The sequence below is a fragment of the Ambystoma mexicanum genome, chromosome 9, assembly GCF_040938575.1.
Source record: "Ambystoma mexicanum isolate Mex_15411 chromosome 9, UKY_AmexF1_1, whole genome shotgun sequence".
Classification (NCBI taxonomy): domain Eukaryota; kingdom Metazoa; phylum Chordata; class Amphibia; order Caudata; family Ambystomatidae; genus Ambystoma; species Ambystoma mexicanum.
In genome coordinates this window covers 1,153,923,494-1,153,944,479 of record NC_090931.1, presented here as the reverse complement: position 1 = coordinate 1,153,944,479, position 20,986 = coordinate 1,153,923,494, and positions in this window count along the sequence as shown.

The window sequence follows — 20,986 nt, the reverse complement described above, 5'->3', positions numbered from 1 at the left end:
CCTACAAACCCCAAAATACGCCAGTAAACTCCCTCACCCACCCTACAAACCCCAAATGTCCCCAAATGTCCCCCAAACACTGTTCCCTCGACCAACGTCCATTTGTCCAACGTCATTGTCTGCCCACTCCACTTCTTCATTTTTTTGGGATCCGGGGGTGCCATGTCCAAGCGCCGTGCACTCCTCCGGGTCATCCGCACGGGGCTTGAGTGGGCTGAGGTCAAAGGGGTTGTGGCAGTGGATGTGTCAGTGGGTGGTCCCATGCCTGCTCCAAGGTGTGGGTGCTGAATTTGAGGCAGGTTGGACATCAGGGCTTGCGTAAGTGCCCTCAGACACTCCCTCATGGCAGTTGTGGATGCCTCAACGGCTGCAGTGTTAGCAGCGATTGCTGTAGAGATGGCCCTCATGGAGTCATGACCATCGGCAATTTGTTGCCGCAGTAGGTCTAGCATCGACTCCTGTCATGCCTCAACCCTCGACAGGCGAGCCTCAAAGGAGTCGTTGGCAGCAGGAGTGCTGGTGGCCGGGGTGGTGGTAGCCAGGGTGGTGGCAGCCAGGGTGGTGGCAGCCAGGGTGGTGGGAGCCAGGGTTGTGGATGGCACTTGCATGGGGCCCACGTCCAGGAGAGGCATATGTCAGATTCTCTGGGGTTTGAGTCGTGGAGGCAGGGATCGTCGCTGCTCTCGGCCTCTGTAGGGGGGAGGGTGGTAATGGGGCTTGGGGTGGGTGTGATGGACCCGACTGTGTCACCCTCGTTCTCCACATCAGCATCTGCAACGTCCACGGTGGTTGGCGGAGCGGGAACGGAAACGCCTCGCACTGGGTGGCTGCTGCTGGACTCTGGCTGCAGGTGTTTCCTGCTGGGTTTCTGCCCGGTGTGGCACACTGCCTTTTGGTCTGGGCAGTTTCTTGGGCTGGGGGGTGGCAGTGGCCCTGGTCCCTTGCCTTGATGTAGATGCTCTTGCGCCCCTGTCCTGCCTGCCATCTTCCTCATCGGTGCCTGGGGGATAGAAGAGATGCAGGTCATCAGTGATTGTGTCACATGGCAGAAATGATCCATAACGCTGTGATATGTTCATACATTCATGCATCCAATTATTACAGGGGTATGGCATTTGGTGTTCTGAGGGGGCATGTGGGCAATCAATGCATGGCTGGTGGCATGGAATTGGTATGGTGTCTGTGTAGTGAGTTACACGGGCACGGTTGAGTCATGTTGCACGTGTGTTGGGATTGGGATTGGCACTCAGCATGCATTTGTGTGTGGCAGGGTGTGGCACACATTCTTGACTGGATATGTTGATGTGGGCCTGGGACATGCATTGCCTTGCCTAGTCTCACTTCCACGTCACTTGTGCCACATCATGGTTCACCCTACAGGGATGTGATGGGACACTCATCTTCTTCTGGGGATAATGCGGCGCCCATCTCCAGCTCTCCGAATCCCTCTATGGACTCGGGATCTATGAATGTACTGGCAGTCTCCTCCCATGGCATCAGCTTCGCTGGTGAGTGTGGCCCCCGCCTGTCGCCATGACGGCCCTCCTGTTGTCTGCCAGGATGTTCTTCACGCTGAGGCAGAGGTCGCCCCACCGCTTGCGACAGTCGTGCACAGTCCTTGGGGTGGTTCCCACTGCCGATACCCTCTGGGTGACCTCCTGCCAGACTTCCTTCTTTTTCATCTGGGCCGCATGCTTCATGTCGGTAGACCTGATGATTTCTGTATGCTGGGCCAGGGTGTCTGCGAGCATATTAAGCTCAGCGTCAGAAAAACGCTGTTTGCGCTTCCGGGGGGTCATCTTCCTGGTTGCCTTGGACATCCTGAGTATTTTCTGCCACAGCACAACACAAATGGACTGGTGGTTGGGGAGGATGGCAATGAATTGTGTTTTTAAAGTTGGCCGCCGGCCCATTTCCCGTTCCTGCACGATGACGTAATTTCCGGGTCCGTTTTTTGCGAACACGGTGTTACCATGGTGGTATTACCGTGCCGGTATTTAGGGGTTGGTATGAGGCGATACCGCTATGGGCGGGACCCGCAATGCTGGTATACGGGGGTTGGAGGGCCTTTAGCGGCATGGCGGTATTGCCATTACCGGCATGGGGGAACGCGCGTACTCGCGCACTCATAATCACCCGCTATTAGCGGGTTCATACGAGCACGGACCCGCTCATTCCGGCATGCCGGTAATTAACCCGCTTTTACCGGGCTACTCATAATGAGGCCCACAGACTTGGTTTGGTACTTCAGCATATGTGCTTTTAAACTTTGTTATTTCTTTTCTGTGTCTGTGTAATGGAAGGTTGACATCTGCAAGGTTGTTGATACTCTTTTGTAAAGTTACTGGATTTTGTAAGTACTCTTCAATTCCAAAATATTTGTTTTGGATGTGGTCTATTTCTTTGAGCACTTCCTTGACTGTACCATGTAGGAGCATGTCATTAAAATGTTCTAGTGCTAAAGCAGGAATTTTTTGCATAGTACAGTCTGTGAACGAGATTTTGTACAGTTGAATGGTGTTTTGCTAACAGTTTGATGTGGCGGAAGATGCTTTTGCAAGCAGGTCCAGAAATGCAGGCTAATGAATGTCTTTGTAGTATTTGCGCACTGGAGTCCATAGTTTGTAATATTTTAATTTTTTATTTTTCTTTGGCTTTCACATACTGATTGAGGAACTGCTGCAAAGATTTGAAAGATTGTTTGCGCACGTTACACATTGATGTGCACGGCCATTTGGACACGGGATGTATTGGTTTGGTGGAATGCAGAGTTGATTGTAAGTTTGTTTGAGATATTCTTGCAAGCAGAGTTTCTTCTTCCATAATGATATTGTCTACCTTTTCATACCCTCGCCCACTGCTATGGATAGCAATTGGGTTTGTTTGCTCTTGTTTGTATGCCTCTTCATTGAAATATGGCTCTTTGATGGTGGTGTGAATCCTCTCACCTGCACAGACGTTTGTAAAGGTATCTATACTGATATTGCGTCTGTTACGAAGTACTGTTTTTAGTTTACTAATCAATTTTGTTAGTGGTTTAATTCTGTTTAAAACTAATATAAATCATTTCCTTTTGAGGAGCAGTTAACTGCCTATGAGAACTTCTAGGATTTCTACCCTGTTTTTATAAGGTTCTGAAAGATCCTATGGTGGAACATTTTGTAAAATTAATTTTTTGGAATGCTTACTTGTGGCTATGTTACCATTGGTAGATGTAGTGTTAGAATTACTGATAGGTGCATTCTTCCTAATGCATTTAGTTTTAGTTGTACATTTTGAAAGAGAAGTCACACTGGTTCTGTTTTGCTTAGTGACTTTATTGTTTGAATTTGTTCTACAAAGTCTGCTAGTTGTGGATTGGCATTTTGCATGGTTTGAGTTTTAGCTGCTCTATTCCTGTGTTGTTTTCTTTGTTGGTTTTTGGTAGGCATTGGCCCTCATTACAACCCAGGCGGTAAGTGTTTAACGGCGCCGTAAAGAGGGTCGGCGCCGTTAAACACTTACCGCCTGATTACAAGGTCCCTTAGCGGGATGGTGACTTTAACGCCTGCTTTTTACAGGCGTTAAAAACCAACCCGCTAAGGGACCTTGGCGATAATTACGGCAACCGTAATTTATGGTGCCGTAATTATCGCCTTCCCCATTCCCATTATGCCCTATGGGGCAAAAATGGGAATGGGGAAGGGGCCATTGGTGAATGGGGAATTACCGCTCCACTCACCTTCTAATGGGGCGGTAATTCCGCCATCCACCATGGCGGAATCGTAACCTTAGCGGCATGGACCATGGTGCTAACAGCACCATGGTCCTCCGCCAAGGTTGTAATGAGGGCCATTGTCTTTTGTTTGTGTCTGTTTGAGAAAAAAATGAAAGTGTGGGGTTTGAAGTTGTGGAATGTATTTGTGTGTACTGTGCATGAGTGTCTGAATATGAGGGTAGGTATACATAGAGGAGTGTGCTTGTGCAAAGGGTTGTTAATTTTTGTTGGGAAGGTTGTACTGTTATGTGTGTGTGTTGCTGTGGGAAAGGTGTTCTTTAGTGTACATGACAGTGTAATGTGATTGAAGAAGTAAGGACAGTGCAATGTTTTTATGAAACTAATGCGTGGTAAAATACTGTTGTTCTGATGACAATAGAAACAGTGGACCTTGCAAGGTGGAACGAGTAAGGGTAAAGCGACTGCTATGGGATTGGATAACATTGGGTAGGCTACAATAGAAGAACACTGCACTGTCTGAGTAACAAGCAGAACACTACAAAAGTACTGCTCTTACTTTTTAGGATTGGAATAGTAGGTTTTTTCTGGGTTCTTTTCCAGCAGAGATGTAACTGGCTTTTAGCAAGCGATTCTTCACTGCAATTGCAAAAGAAGTAAGTTAGTGGGTATGTGTGTTAATGGTACAGCAATAGCAGTAGGAGAACACATTGTTTTATATTATAGGAGGATCTTTGGCAGGAAGAGTTAGAGTGTGTTTGCAATTGCACAGCACTGTATATGTGTGGGGACTTGGGAGTATTAACTTTGTTGGTATGTGGAGGCAGTGCTGCAGTGATAACTGAGCTCTATGGGGCTGTAATTTTGAAAAGTGGGAAATGTTTTTCACTATTTCCTTTGGAAATGGATTAGTGAAAGTTATAGTAGAGTGAGAAAAAGGGCAGAAAGATTTAGAGATTGGAAAGGAGAATACTACTGAGTATGGAAGTTTGTTAAGTTTCTCACACTTAGATGCTTGCTACATGAATGCAGAAATTCTTTTCATTTGATGAAGTTATATATTCAAATGTACAGATAGCTCTGATTTTTGTTTCCTTCCCAATGGTGCATGTTGTGAATTGTGCAATGCATGGTTTTAGCATGCTTTCCAAATATACATGCAGTTTCCCTTTTGTGTGTGTCTTGTGGGCATGTCAAGTAGGATCTGGCACTTGCATGTGCTGTGGAAATGTTCCCAGTGTGGTTTTCTATTTAAAAAAAAAGAAATCACAGGCAGTGGTGCTGAAATTGAAATATGTGGTTTGCAGCTGTTATGCTAGTGGGCAGTACAAGAAAACTGTGAAACCAAACATCATTGTAAGTAACTGTCAGTTGATTGATGTGAGGAGATATTGCAAATGCCAGTGTGATCATGTGTTAAATTATACAGAGCAAGTGGCAGGCGCCCTGTGCATATGCATGCAATATATGTACTTGCTATGCTTTGGTAACATACAAGCAGTTTTAATTTTCTATGTGCCTTACAAAACATATGCATACCTGTAGTTTATGTTGCTGCATTTAGATGTGGATGAATCTGGAAGTAGAAATCTTGGCGAGTTGTACATAATTTTTGAATGCAGCTGCTTGGGAATCATAGGAAACCTGCTCTCTGAGTGTTCAACAGTACATCTGCAGTGTTGTACTGAGTTGCTAGCATTAAATGTAGAGATCTTAGATGTGATTGGTGGATGGTTGTGGGACTGCTTAACATTAGCCAATGAGAGAGTGCTGTAAAGTGTGAAGTGGAAAGGGAAGAAGGGCTGTCCCTGTGCTATGAGATCCACGGACACTGCGGCAATCTGCGGCTCACATGTGCTGCAGTCGGGGTTTGTCAGCATGCTTGATATGAAAATGGGAGTGTTCTGTCGGGATTATCCAATCAGGTGATGAGTGTGCTTTACAGGAAGGGAGGGTTATTCTTTTTTTCATTGCTGTATTGGTTGTGTGGTGAAGATGGCAAGAGTTTGTGTCTGGGTACTGGAGAGATATGCAAAATCAGGAGGTGTTTCTACAGATTTTGGGTTTCCAGGCATGGAGGTTTTGTAGTGGAGTTAGCCTGGGTGCAATATGGAGGCACTGGTTTCTCTTTGTAGAACCATGTCTACTTTTGGTAGTCCAGGTAACTTGTTGGTGCACTGTGAAGAAGAGTGGAGAAGAGTATTTGGTGTGCATCCAAGTTTGATTCCTATATTGAAGTCCTTCGTGGAGAGACTAATGCAAATGTTCCCATGTGCCAAGGTGGTGTTTTCTCAAATGTTAACAAGAGCACAATGGAACCAACCAAATGTGTTCAATCCCCAGAAAAATGTTGGCAGGTGTCATGTGAATAAAGGCATGGGTGTAGTTATACAGCGTGCAAATACATTGCTTTTTTCCAATGAAAATATTGACTCCCTTAGTGTGCAGTATTTTTAATGCTGATGGAGTTTCGTTGTCCATTCTGGGGAATGCTCATTTTTTCCAGAAACTGAGGGATGCTTTTGAGAGGCTGATATAAGGAGGAAAGGAAGATAAAAAAAATACTAAATAAAAGGTGTTTCTTTTTTTGAAGCACCTTTAAAAAAATGAAACCGAAATCTCCTACCCTGGTTAAAATGTCACCTGTGCATTGCACGATATGTCCGTGGACACCGCGGTAGTTCACAGATCGTACGTGCCACATCCAGGGCCTTTGAGGATGGTAGTCATGGAAATGGGACTGTGTAGGCCAGGTGATTGGTCAATAAAGTTTCTTGGTAGTGGTGTGCAAGGAGAGACTGTGGCAGAAGGTCTGTTTGGTGAGAGGATTGCAGATTGCTATGTCTATGGCTGTGTCTTTCAGGAGGCACAGTGTATGGATTTTGGGGACTCGTAGATAAATTGGTTGCAGGTGTATGCAGACCATTGTGGAGTGGCTGCACATCTTGGATTCCCTCATGTTTATGTGCACTGGTATGGAGTGCGTGACATGAAGTGGCTGGATTTGCTTCCCCTCTCTGCCACTTTGGTGACGCATCATCATCCAACCATTATTATTGTTCAATGTGGAGGGAACAGTTTAAGCCACGTTACTGGAATCTCTCTACAGTTTGCAATGAAGGTGGCACTTGAGAAAGTCATGGACATGTTTCCAAAGTCTTGAGTCATATTTTCGTGCATTGCTCAGAGACAGATGTTGCTGCACGCTTCATTATTTGGTCTGCAAAAGGAGAACGCCAGGCGCAATGTCAACAAGGCTGTTTGCACATTTTATGCAAGATGCTGGTATGTCTTCCATTCTCAATGAAAACATCACATTTTGTAGCACCAACAATTTCTGCAGAGATGGTGTCTATCTTACTGATGCTGGCAATCTCCTGTTTTTGTGCAATATCCAAAATGCATTGAAGCCCTTTTTTGAAGTATAGCAACCATTTTTGCAGTAGGTGTTGCCCACTTCAAAACTTCTAAAAACACACAAACATCACAAAATGGCTCGTTTCAGAGCCACCACTTTATCCAGGAAAAGAGGGCAAGGTTTTTGATGGTGCCACCACCAATAGTTTTTTTCAGAGTACGTGGACTACCGCGCTATCCGCGGACTTCACAGAATACGCATGGGCCAGCACCATTTAATTAGCACATCTATTTTTAAACTGTGAAAGGTGGCTCTGAAAAAAGCCTTTTTTTCTTAATTTTCCGTTTTGGGGATTTTTTGGGATTTTTTAAACGCAACACACAAGGGAGGGAAGCGTAGGGAGGGTAGGGAAGGGGAACCAACAACAGGGATAAGAATGGGTAGGTGGAGAGAGGCAGATGTTGGGTGTGCCTCGTGGAGGAAGGGCGCAATTTCCTTCCTGTTCCTGGACCACAGCATCAAAACCACTCCGGAACTGCTCAACCCTGCAGAATACTGCATCGCAGTACATACACAAAACAGTGACCTTTGAAAGGTAAGGATCCACTGTGTTGTGTATGGCCTGCAAGGCTTCTTGAGGAATCATCTGTCCCACAGGAGTGTCCCTTGTGGTGACAGGAGCAGATGTTGAGGATGCTGCACTGGAACTCAACCTACTACCCTGTTCGAAGGGGACGACCCTCCAACTGCTGCTTTGTGGTTGGATCTCAGGTGTCGCTGCATGGGGGTAGTCCCATAACTGTACAGCCCAGGTTTGCTGTGGCTGAGTACCATCCCGCACTCTTTGCAGCAAACCTTGGCTGCACTAGCCTTGGTCTTACCACTAACAGTGGTAAAAAGACTCCACACCCAAGAATCACGCTGCAAACTGGTAGTGAGGACTTCCATTACCTCATTCTCTTCTTCCTATTCTTCCTCTACTGCATCATCACACCTGTTCCCCTCTCCAGGTGGGGGTGCTGCTGAGGCAGAGGGAGCAGGAGAGGTAGCCATGGCTGCCATTTTTAGCAAATAGTAGTATGGAACCAGGAAGAGCAGAAACACAACAATGTGTCAAATATTTGGACAGCAACCTAAAGCAGTAGTCCTGGCGAGGTAGAAACAACAGCACTGACAATTATATCCAAGTGCTTTGATCAGCAATCCAGCAATAGAATGCCACCAATGACTGCTAAGTTCTCTGTGTTGAAAATCCAAAAACAGAATGAGGAGCAGCACTGGGGTGTGGCCTTTCAAAGAGATTCTGGGGAGCGCTCCGCTGACACTTCTAACCCCAAACTGACCTATGCAAGGGTGATGCTTCACAGTGAAACACTTTGGATTGCTCAAAAAAGCACTTTTTTGGTATACTGGGGCCCGTAACCTGTCCTCGATAAAGGACTGACGCTCAGCGTGGGTGCGGTCACATGGTGACATTGCAGACATTCGCGAATGGGACAGCTGTCCGCAGGACACCTATTGCATGGGATCTGTTTTGCTCATGCGCATAGGTGTCCTCTGGATAGGGTTGGGGTTCCCAAACTAATTAAAAGTATGTCACAACTTTGCGGATATGCCGGACAGGCTTGTTGTCCATAGGACAAGGGGAATGAGATGTGCATGCGCCCAGTTGTCCGCAGGGGTGCAGTTCCCGGGCTAATTAAAGTATGTCACTGTTTTGCGGACATGCCGTATGTTCGTAGGATCCGGTGGGAGAGATGCGCATGTCGCCAGTGTTCGCCGGACATGGTTGGGGTCCCCGAACTAATTAAAGGTGCATCACAACTTTGTGGACATGCAGACAGGAGTGGAGTCCTACGGACACCTCCATTTTGAATGCGTACCTTCCGTATTGGTGCTGTGTCCGTAGGACACCTCCATTTTGATTAATATCAGACACCCCAGACCATACCGCACTCCACGGAATCATGACAGGGCTTTTTTTAAAAAAAAAACACACACAGAGGAACATTACATGCATAGCACTTTATTATACACATGAATACACACAATTAGGAAGCAGAAATGGAAACATATACAGGGGAATGAGGGATTTTCACAGGTGGGGCTTCAGGGGAGGAAGGGAGTAAGGTCTCATCATAATGTATTTGTTTACAGGGAATTTGTGGGGATGGTTGGCTGGGATACGGGCAAGGGGAACAGGTGCAGGTGGGGCAGTGGTATTTAATTTTCTCCATGATATGTCTGTGTACAAAATCTTTTAAATCGGTAAAAGTGTTCAGCAATTGCTCCATTTTTACATCCAGGCTGTCTAGTTTATCTTGTACAGTGTGTGTTTCATTTTCTATGTGCCCATGCACTTGTGGAGGTGCTGCTGCTTCTGGGACATTTCCTTCATTTCCTGTATGTACTGTTAAGGAACTCAATATCTGTCAGGCATATGTGAAGCAGTGTGTATTGAATGTCTTACTGTTCAAACTGTGTTGTGTACCAATGAAGTTACTGTCTTCACTCATTTCATCCCGAGGGAAATTCTCTTCAAGCCATTCCAGGGTACTTGCCATATCTGAGTAAAAAAAGAAAAATAATTTTTACTAGTATTGTACACTGAACAAACTGCAAAGTTATAGGAAAAACTGTAGTATTCTTACCACTTAGTAGTACAGTTTTGCTGTCAGTACTTTGCAGTTGTCCCACTAACAGTTGCTTCTCAGTTTGTATGAAAATCAGCACTGAGGTAATATTGTTGGAAGCACAGGTTATTGTTCTTGTTGGTGCATTCCATTATGTTGCATACCCTATGCATTTGATATATTGCTTTCATAAGTACAGAGTTTGTAGACATACTTCAGTTTTCCTTCTTATTCACTTATCTGTTACTCTTTCTACATGTTCAGTGTCTTTGCTGATGGTACAACAATGTAAGAGAACCCTTGACCTTTTGGGCAGTGTGGATGCTACTCGAGGTCTGCGAACAGTCGCATGTCCGCGGACCCTGTGGTTATCAGCATGGGGTCAGGGAGTTCCATATGTTTTATGGCACATATATATAAATTAAGGGTATCCTGCTAAACACCTATGAAATTCAGTGAAAAGACTTAGTTAAAAGGATGTTATGGTTCAGTTACCCTAAGAAAAACCTGTCAAATTCAGTGCAAAAACTTTGTTAAAGGGATGTTAAAGGATGCACAGTGGTGGCGCGAGTTATGGTTGCTTAGCTTACCATAACTGTTGAATTTCTGGTCTTTTTCAATTTTACTTGTAATAACCATACTATGGATAGGTTATTAGTGCAAAGTAACTGTAACGTCTATTTAACAACGTTTTTGCACTGAATTTGATAAATTTTTTGTGGCGCAAATTAACCCTAACGTCCCTTTAACAAAGTTTTTTTCGCTGATTTTGATCGATTTTTGTAGCACAACTTTACCATAATGTCCCTTTAACAACGTTTTTTCACTGAATGTCATAGGTTTTTAACATTGGTGGAACTACATCAGTCCCCTATATGATTGTACATATTAAGTGACCCTGTTTGGGTAAAAAGTTTCTTTGGCACAAAATCACATGAACACCCCTTGTGATGTCACACACATTCCCACACTGCCCCTCAATTACAAGATTGTGTTAATCGACCAAAAACACCTGTTTTCCATTGGTAGGCAATGCCCAATATACGAAATGGCTTCAGATGGCAAAGGGCGAGCCATTTACACTGAGCCTGACCAATGATGTGCCCCGTGGACATCAGTGAGGACACTGTACAATTCCTCATCCTAGGGACACCAAAACCTCTCTCCACTGATTGGCTCCCTGTCACACTCCTCATAACCCCTACCCCAATGATGTGGCCTCCCAGCTCCATTATCATGCCTTGCTGCCAAGGGTAGTCTGAAAAAACTATACCACACCATGGCTGGAGTTTAATTAACTGTATTTAATTTCTGTTTCTCTGCCAATTCCCTTTGTGCATCCAGGTGCATAGCTCATTGTCCTCAAACGTATCTCTTAGAGTGACTTCGCTGGGGCTGCATCCTCCAGGAAAACTTTAGCCGTGCAACATTTATGCAACCTTTCCCGCTGAATGTTCAGGAAATACATACTGCCTGTCAAACAACGGGCTGCAGCTCTTTTAATATGAGCTGTCTGCAAGGAATGGTTTCCTAAAATGGGCCTACAAGAAAATGGCTTCTCTACTGTTCACATATTTCTCCATCCCCCTACCACATTACCCCTTAAAGTACCTTGTATCCCCACCCTTTTCCTGCTCTATACAATTACCCCTTACTACACCCAAAACACCCACCCGTCTTTGCATTCCACCAGAGGACTTTCACACTGAGCCTGCCTCTGTATCCCCCTATGCAAGCAGAGCTGCATTCAATGACGTCCCCACCCACGATATGACCATCCACATCACTCTCGACGTCGCTAAATCACCTGTGCAACTGGTACATGTGCCCCACCTTGGCAGCATTGAACCTGTACCTTTACAACATAAAGAAAGGAACACAGTGCAAACATTGAGCAGATTGGCTTGATCGTTCAAGTACTGAGAGCGCTTGGAGTACTTAAGGAAGTGAAACACATGGCGTTTGACAGAAACACCCAGACCTAAACCAATCGAAGAAATGTAGAACTTCTACAGTCTGCACGGAGGCTACAGACTGGATAAGTACCTGAAAGTGCATTATGACAACTTCCTCCATTGTGCTCTATGGAAATGAAGATTGGGGATATCAGAACTGCAAACAATAGGAGATGGTCCAGCATATACTCTGGCACAAGATAACAGGACTTCCACCATGAATAGGTGATAGGTATAGAATCGATAGTCTATGCAATTTATTTAAGCTATTTCTCAAAAATACATCTAAGTTTCCCAGTTAACCAGAATGTGAAAGAGCAGTTTATATAGATGAAATCCTCATGCAGTAATAATATAATATAAGTGGTATATTAATGCAAATACATTCTGGTGCAGGCACAGTGGGACCTTTTTAAATAGACATAAAGCCAAAGATCTAGACATGCAAAACATGCTTTGCTCTTGTTGACTACCTATGCAGAGCTTTGCGATTTCCCTTTGACATTTGGGAACTTCTATCAAATTAGATCACCATCTAGTTGTAGGATTGTGCTGCAGATATGTTTACATTTTCTTCCGCTTAACAAATGCTTGACATGGATAGCATATTCATCTAAATGCACATGTGAACACCCTGTCTAGCAACTCTAATCTTTTGCTCCTAACTTTTTAAAATGTAATAAGTTGATAACATGTAAAGAAGTAATGTGCTTTATTATCAACTATGGGGATCTGACATTTATTTACACTCTCGTTGAGCATGTAACTGTAGCATTGAAACTTCAAGCTCAATTTCAGTAGTACATTAGGACTCTTTTATGAGCGGTTCAGCCTGTTTTTGCTGCTTGATCTGTGTTTTATATGGTGTCCTGTAATGGTTAAATTAAACAAAAAAGAAAATGTTCTTAATTATTTTCAGTGTGGGGTGTTTAGTTGGTTTTTAACCATTGTGATTATGGGGTGTTTTCATCTTTTTGACTATAAGGGTGGTGTTTTGTTATGTATTGTATAGGGTGTATTATATTTGTTATTGGAGAAATCCAAATACATATATATATATTATAGGGCGGTGGTAGCCGCTTATGCTTAAGGTGAGTCGGAGACACATAGGAACCCCTCAAAATTCTATTGTTAATAACGTTTGATTCGAGTAACAGATTTGACTGAAATTTCAAAAGTGATTAAAAGTCTGCACCCCCCCTGACTGCAAAGTTTCATAAAGATTTGTTAAATAATAAAAACGTTATTACGCGTCAAAACATTTTTTTCTCCAAAAGTGCAGCCTACTTCCCATTAATTTTCCCATAGACAGAAAATGTCAATCCATTTTTGCACAGCCCAAACCGCTAGACGGATTTGGGCCAGGTCCAAAACAACTTGGGCATGAAGCGTTGACTTGCACGACATGCATAGTTTGGTGTTATTCTGTGCAGTAGTTATTTCAAAAATGGATGGAGAAAATAGAGATATCTCCCATGGTGCATTGCAGGATCATGGCTTTCAGAAATGAAACAATGCCATCTTGTTTTTCTCTCGATACAAGAGATATTTACAGCTATAACAAAGGTTATGGCAAAATGAAACGCAGGAAAAAGCTATAGGCAGGTCAAAAAACAAACAAATGCCACCAGGGTAGAGGTGGGGGGGTGGCTAGAGGGCACTGAGTGAAATTTAGGAATTGGAGGGGGTCTGTAGCCTGAGTTTGCAATGCAAAGCTGTCTGTTGTCTTGGCTATAGCCACAAATAGTCGACATCTGAAAGCAAACTGCGTCACATAAGAACATGTGTTCTGTGGTAAAAGGGAGAGGGCAGGGGAGGTGAGGAGGCCATCTGGGGAATGGGGAAGCTGGCACATATGAGGGGGTACTTGTTGATGGTCTGGGGGGGCAGGGAAGCATTTATTTTCCTGTCGGTTTGCCGTTATTCGTGGCTACATCCGAGGCTACAAAGGACTACAGATACTCGCGGGTAAGAGTAGTTCTGTGGTTGCGCTATATTTTTGGGGGTGTCTGTGTTTCATTTATTTTCTAAAGTTATTTGTATAGGTATAGTGACGTTGGTGGTGAAAAATCAATGGCCATGGCCAAAGGCCATGTTCAGTGACCTGGTAGGTATTAGAGTATTTTTATTTTGGATGTGTGTTTTCAGACTTTTGAGCAGGTGAGACTGGTTTAACAAAATTAATATAAAAAGGAGTTATTGTAGTGTAGTTTTAGATGTGCCATACAATGTATTTTATATTGTGTATTTTCGCTTATGGTATTATATTGTGTGGCTGTGAAAGGTTTGCCTATCTAGTTTATTGTTATGTATTTTTCTGTGCTTTCTTATTTTTCAGTTACTTTACATAAGTAAATGAGTAGTGTTGTACTGTATTGATCATTTAAGTGGGATTGTAGTATAAAACTTGAAGTCAGTCACCCTTTTAACTGACCTTTTGTAGCCAAAGTTATGATAAAAGTCAATGAACTGTAAACATGTTTTGGTATCTTTTTATTGTATTTGTGTATTTACATATTATGAGAAGTTGTTAAAAGGACTGTTTTGGGGTATACTGAGTGTAGAACTTTAGCATATCAGGAGTCCTGTTTTGATGTTATGAAGGAACACCAAACTGCACTGCATTAAAATGTGGTGGTCCATCTCAGTTTTTGCCTTTGAGTGGGATTGAAAAATATACAGATGGTGTAAGGAAATAGTTCCATTGGTTTTCTCATATCTTGTTTTATCATTAAATTAAGGGACACCCATTGCACATTCCCCAAATCATTGCCTCCGCAATGAATTAGTATGACATCTGGGTGGCCTCTACTTCTCAGACTTAACAATTTTGGAAAGACTTGGAACTGACTCATTCCCCGCAATCCAAACCATTTCATTGTAAAGTCTCCCAAACCTAGGTCCATGTTAATATTTAGTGTCTCTCAAAAAACAGTAACCAAAACAGCCACAGAGTTTTCAAACCAGCCATGATATCTCTAGTATTTCTCTGTTTCCAGGAAAACGATTCCTGTGTGATTTTCTAGCAGTTTGTATGAGCTGGGTATGTATGATGTGTGATGTGTGCGTGTGTTGTAGTTTCTAATTGGTTGATGGTGCTGTTGATATTACTTGTGGCTATACAGAAGCCACCCAGCGTGCAGCCTTGCTATTCATTTGTAGATACACACGGCCCCACCTCCCAACTGCAGCTGGGGCTATATTAGGGCAAATGACACATCGTTTGTTTGTGGACTTGTGTTAGCCGCTGCTATCTGAAGTTTTGGGTGGGATGGCATCTTAACTGAATTGACTGGGGGATTGTAAGAGACTAGGGGAGTGGAGGAGGACTATGAGGAGTGGAGGGGGCTGGTAGACATGTTGCGGACAGAGTTTGGCAGAGTGGAAATGCAATTTTAAACTCATAGTGTTTGCGATTAGCCACGATTATCAGTAAACATCCAGAAGGGGCTTTTTTGTATAACGGCGGCTATGAACAGCACATGTGTTGGCGCAGCACTATTATTCTGCTGGGGCTGGACCCGCGGGTATATGTAAAGTCGCGTCTATGAATATACATTTTCAGTGCAAGCATGTGGATGATACAGGACAGAATTTTATTTGTGTGTGTTATTTTATGTACTTAGCTGTTTACTTATTTGGTTTGAAAGTGTGAAGGCCACTTTAGTTTGATTTGGGGCATGCAGAAAAATGTGCTTGTAGTCCGTAGGCACAAACCAAGATCTGTAGCCGCAGCGAATAGCCGCGGCTATGAAAGATGCTAAGTGGGGAAAAAATTGATTTCTGTCAGTTTCATTCTTTTTTATTGCTTGTTGGTACTTTTCTAATTGTGTAGTTGCCTCCGATAGGTTGTGGGGATAAAGTGTCATCCATTTCAGTAGTTTTATTAGTATATAGTCCTCTTTTTTTGGTATTCATTTTGGAAAGTATAAAAGCCATCATTTTCTCCAGTTTCATTCTTTTGATTTCAGAACTCTCACTGTGGAGGTGGCAGGAGTGTGCCTGGTGTGAAAGTAAGTGTTAATAAATGTTTTAATTTATGAACGTTTATTTGCAGTCTTGTCTGTGTTAATTGTATTTACCACTGCTATTAGTTGGTCATTTGGATTTTTTTCATCTGCTTGGAGTGTGTGTCATGTATGTAATGTATTTTTCAAGTTTTAGAAATATAAAATGATATTTGTCAATGAATAGCATTTATCTGCAGACATTTATTGTTTATATTTATGTTAGTGAGGTTGAAAGGTTCATTTGATTGTTTTTTTTTGTAATTTTGATGCACTTTCAGGTATGTAGTATCGATCTCATCATCCCAGTGGACTCTCAATAGATGTTGTACGTTTATAGTCATAATATCGAAAAAATAATTTCGAATTACAAAAATGTCGAATGCAAAAATGTTAAATGCAAAAATGTCGAAAACACATACATATAATAGAAAAAGTCATTAATTCGAAAATAAAATGTCGAAAAAAAATAACTATATGTAAAATGTCACACATACTAACGTTTTTTATTGGGGGGGTCCCCCCCAAACCCCCATCCCAAACCCTATCCCAACCCCCCCCTCCTCCCCATCCCCCCCAACATCCCCCATGGATATACCTTTAATTCTTTAAAAAAAATATTTAATTAAACATTAATTAAATAATTAATTATTAAAAAAAAACATCCCAAACCCCTACCCCAACCCCCCCCCTCCTCCCCATACCCCCCACCCACCATGGATATACCTTTAACCATTTAAAAAATATATGTTTTATAAACTATAATGAATTAATTATTTATTTAAACATTAATTCGAAAAAAAATTCAACATTTTTGTAATTCGACATTTTTATTTTCGATTAAATATTTTCGACATTTTGACTTTCGAAATTATTGTATTCGACATTATGACTGGACACCATGTTGTACAATTAACTACTGTGGCACTGTTGGAGATGGAGCTGCTGGTAAAATTGCAAAAGTGCGACTGACACAGCAGCAGATGTTGATGCTTTTTTAGTGTTGATGATGTTGTACTGGTGGATGCAGGTGCTTGAGGTGGTGCTGATTATTGTGCATGTAATGCATGAGACCCATGCAGTTTTATTTTGTGGTGTTTGTGTGATTTCTGATAGGCATCATCCACAACTTTGCAGAGGATTCGCACTAGATGGGTTCTCATTATTGATGTTCCTAGTCTTTGTGATAAGATATTGGAAGGGGGAAAATACAATTGCCTAGCCATGGTTATAAGATTTGGGGGCCCATTGGATTTTGGTAATCGCGTCCATACATAATTTTTGAAAATAAATTATAAATGCGGATTATTTTTTTAAGATGTATTGAGTGCAGTGTTTGTGACATTTGAAATACTTTGTATTCATTAATAATGCATATAAGTGTCCATGCTTAAAAAGGGTAAATTAATATTCAAACACAAGTTTGTTTAAAACAGGTTTATTTGGGTGGGTATGGTTGTGGGTTTTCTTTTTCATTTAGTTGAAACACATGGAATACCCATCCTGTGAACTTAAGCCAGAGGCGATTCCTGTCAACGGTGTCAAAAGCTGCACTTAGATCTATAAAGGCTGCGTAGACCAGTGTTTATCTTGTTGTCCAGGCCTGATGGATGATAGTGTTAAGGGCCAAGGTGTTAATGGTGGTGGTGTGCCAGATCAGGAAATCAGTCTCATTGAAGGGTATGATGATACAGGCCGGAGCCCATTTTTCTAGTTTTAGCAGGAGAATTCTGGCAAAAATCTTTGCAGGTGCATCAAGCATGGCAAAGATCCGATAATTCCCAGGGTCGACTAGGGGTCCCTTTTTAAAAACCGGGACTGTTATGCTATCACACCAGGATGATGGAATCATCTGTGTAGTTCCAATGGAAGTGAACAAAACGTGTACTGCCCTTGTCCATGGGGCAACTGCATCCTTTATGAGAGAGCTACATATGCCATCTGGGCCTACTACCCTTGAGGCCTTGGTAGCTTTAATCACACCAATGAGTTCTCCTGGATTAAGGCGATAGGAACCAATGGAGTGAAAGTCTGGAGTTGACGTTCCCATCCCTGGGCTAGCTCCCACGGCCTTTCTAATGTGTTCTTTCCATACCAATTAAGGTACGACATTTATGTAGCTGTTATCCTTATTCTTCAAGGTCCTGTCACAAATAATCCATCAAAAATGGATTAAATTGTTTGTTTGAGATGCGGAGACCAGAGCTTTCCAAAGATTGCATTCTTTCTGAGGCTGATGCCTTGTCAGCCAGATGGAATATGATTTTTTGGCAGATTTGCATTTGTGTCTGTACGTGGCTCGGCCTTTGTGAGTCGACGTATCTCATTTCTTAAAGCCCTCTTTCTGTGTTTTATGGCCTTGTCGAATCGATGCACATGATTTCTGTTGAAAATTACCTCTCCTCTGTTGGTGATATTAATGTTAGCTATGCCCCATTTACGAAAGTTATCCACCATGTCCACATAGCCATTGATGGCCATATTTTAAATATTTGTAAACAATTGAAAATGTAATACACTTTAAAAATATTTGTGTTGCTGCAAATACATTTAAAAGTAGTTAGATAAACAATATATGTTTGGTGACTTATGTTTGTTCAATAACGTATTATTGCTCGTCTAATTTTACATAAATATAAGGAATGTACTCACAAAATCCTGAATGTGATGTATTTTCTTTTTGTTCTTTTTCTTGAGTATCTTCTTTTTTTAATTTCTTCCTCTGTGGGATAATTGTCCGCCAGCCATTCCATGTAATTTTCCATTGTACTGTGATAGACACAAATGCTGCTTGTCACCTTAGATATTAGAATTAGCAATGGAGGAAGATTACATGAAGAGAAATGGTGGAATTGCTTGTATTTTTTTTCTGATTGGTTGAAATTGTTTGTGTGGTGGGTGGCTGTGAATAGGATGTCAAGTACCTCAGATGCTGTTGAATGCTGTTGAATGTTTAACCTATCAGAGTATGTATTTTTTCAGTGATGTTTATAAATGCCAATAAAACTTTAGATTATATTGTATTATTATATTAAGAGTCTTTCTACCTAGTACATTTGTATTGCTTGAGGGTGAGGTGTACTTTTAGGGGATAGTGCTGTTTTGGGTATATTGTTTCATGGATATTTGAAGCATGGAGCCAATTTCAGAAGGTGAGGAATCTCGTTGTTCAAAAGATTGGAAAATGAGCAGATTTTGAGAATGGGGTTATTAGTGATGTTGAGAACATAGGTGATGAGTTCTCAAAGCATTTGCTTACAAGGTTATTTTGGTTTTATAATATTATTTTAGGTGGAGTGTTTGAAATTATAAGTATATGCTGCGAGTGTGGAGAAATATTTTTGACAGGGAGCACAGGGAGCACAGGTTTTTTTCTCTTGGGAAAAGAAAATTAATTAATCATCTAAAGAAGAGAACAGACAAGTTAATCAACATTTTTTGAATCATCATAGAGTTGAAGAGTATTTCTCTGACTAAAAATATATTTTTTGGTGATACATTGGTAAAAGAACCCAACGGCTCTTTTTAGAGCCACTCAGAACACTTTTTAAGTATATTGGAAAAGGAAAATACTTTTGATTTTTTTAAAATAGCTGCAGTTACAATAGTAGCCCAAGATAAATTGTGTCCGGTCAGATGTATTATAGCCGAGGGTATCAACCGCAAGATGGGTAATAGCCGTGGGCAAATTGCACATCATGTATTTTTGACGTGTGTAGCCGTGTCTATAACTATTGCCTTAGCTGCGGGTATGAATTCCCCAATTGCATTGATGGTGTTTTATAGCGGGGTATCAACCGCAAGACGGGTCATAGCCGCAGGTACGAGCAGGCAAATGGCACATCATGCATTTTTGGTGGGTGTAGCCACGGCTACAAATATCGCCTTTGACGCAGGTATAGCAATTCCAATTTCTATGCATTGATCATGTTGCTCCATTGATTTTACACCACACAATGTCACATGTTTTTCTGATTCCATGGCCTCATGTGTACCTTTATGTTGTTTGAATTGTTACAGCTTGTCAATATTCTTTTTGAATATGTGAAATTGTTACGGGTAGCCGTGACTACTGCCGGTTAACTCAATCGTGGGTATGAACGCTCCAATCGCAGGTTGTACTTTTGATAGTCAAGGGTATGAATCAGTTTGCTGTACCCACGGTTATAGCTGGTTGTATTTTGGTGCAGTGATCATATTATATAATGGAGGTTTCAGCTCATATTTGTACATGTGTTTCTATTTGGATGTTCTCACCTGAAGTCTAATGTGAATTTATTTTGAAATATTTGTAATATGTGTTTTTGAGCACATTTGAAAAATGTACTTGTACTGCGTTTATAGGTGGGTTTTTGTCGTGTAACCAAAGGTACAGACGAGGTTATGGAATTTGAAAAAATAAAAGTTTTTTTTTTAATGTAGTGTGTAAATATTGCATAAATTATTCTTTGAAGGATTGTTTTGGGGTTTATTGATTCATATAGGTTGTGATAAAAACCTGTTCGGCATTTTATTTATTTGCTTACTATAGTCCTCTATTTGTGCTATTGATTTGTAAAAGCTATGAAAGTGACCTTTTTGTGAATTTTTGACAGTCTGAACCCAGAACTGAGAGTGTGCACATGTTCTGTGTTTGGCTTTGTTGAAGATATATTCATTATTTGGAGCAGCTGAAGGTGACCGATAGTGTGTTTTTATATTTGTTATATACATTTTGAATTGTTGTATTTGTAAGATAAATGAAGTATGTTTTAGCTGTCTCATTTGGTCAAGTTTATATGTATGGTTTGCAAAGTAGGGTTTTCTATTTTAGTTCAGTGTTTTTAGGAGAGTGATGAAGCAGTATGACATGTTATGCTATCCTTATTTTTTACAGAAAATATATTTCCAAATAAAGGTTGTTTCTCAGTGACAGATGTGATATGAATGAGGGTGCATAAGAAACCCCAGTGTGAACCACGCAGTATAACTCTACCCTTGACAAATATTGTGGCTGTGTGTGTGCTTTGCAGTTGGATATTAAGCTGTTTTTGTGTGACCATATATTGGTGTGAAATTATGAAGTGAAGAAGGCATGTTTATTGTGACTAAGTGGGTAGGTTTTTCTAGTGTATGGGACATTTTCTTTTATACTGCAGGATTTCCACTGTCATGTAATTGTGGTTAGTAATTTAGAAATAATAATGAACAGTCATGTTTGGCATTTTTCCAATTTGCTTGCAAACTGTTTGCTTCAGAAGGGCAGAAATCTATTTGGGTTCCATGCTATGTAATGCAGTATGTTGCTATGCAATGCACTGACATAGGGAGATGTAAAA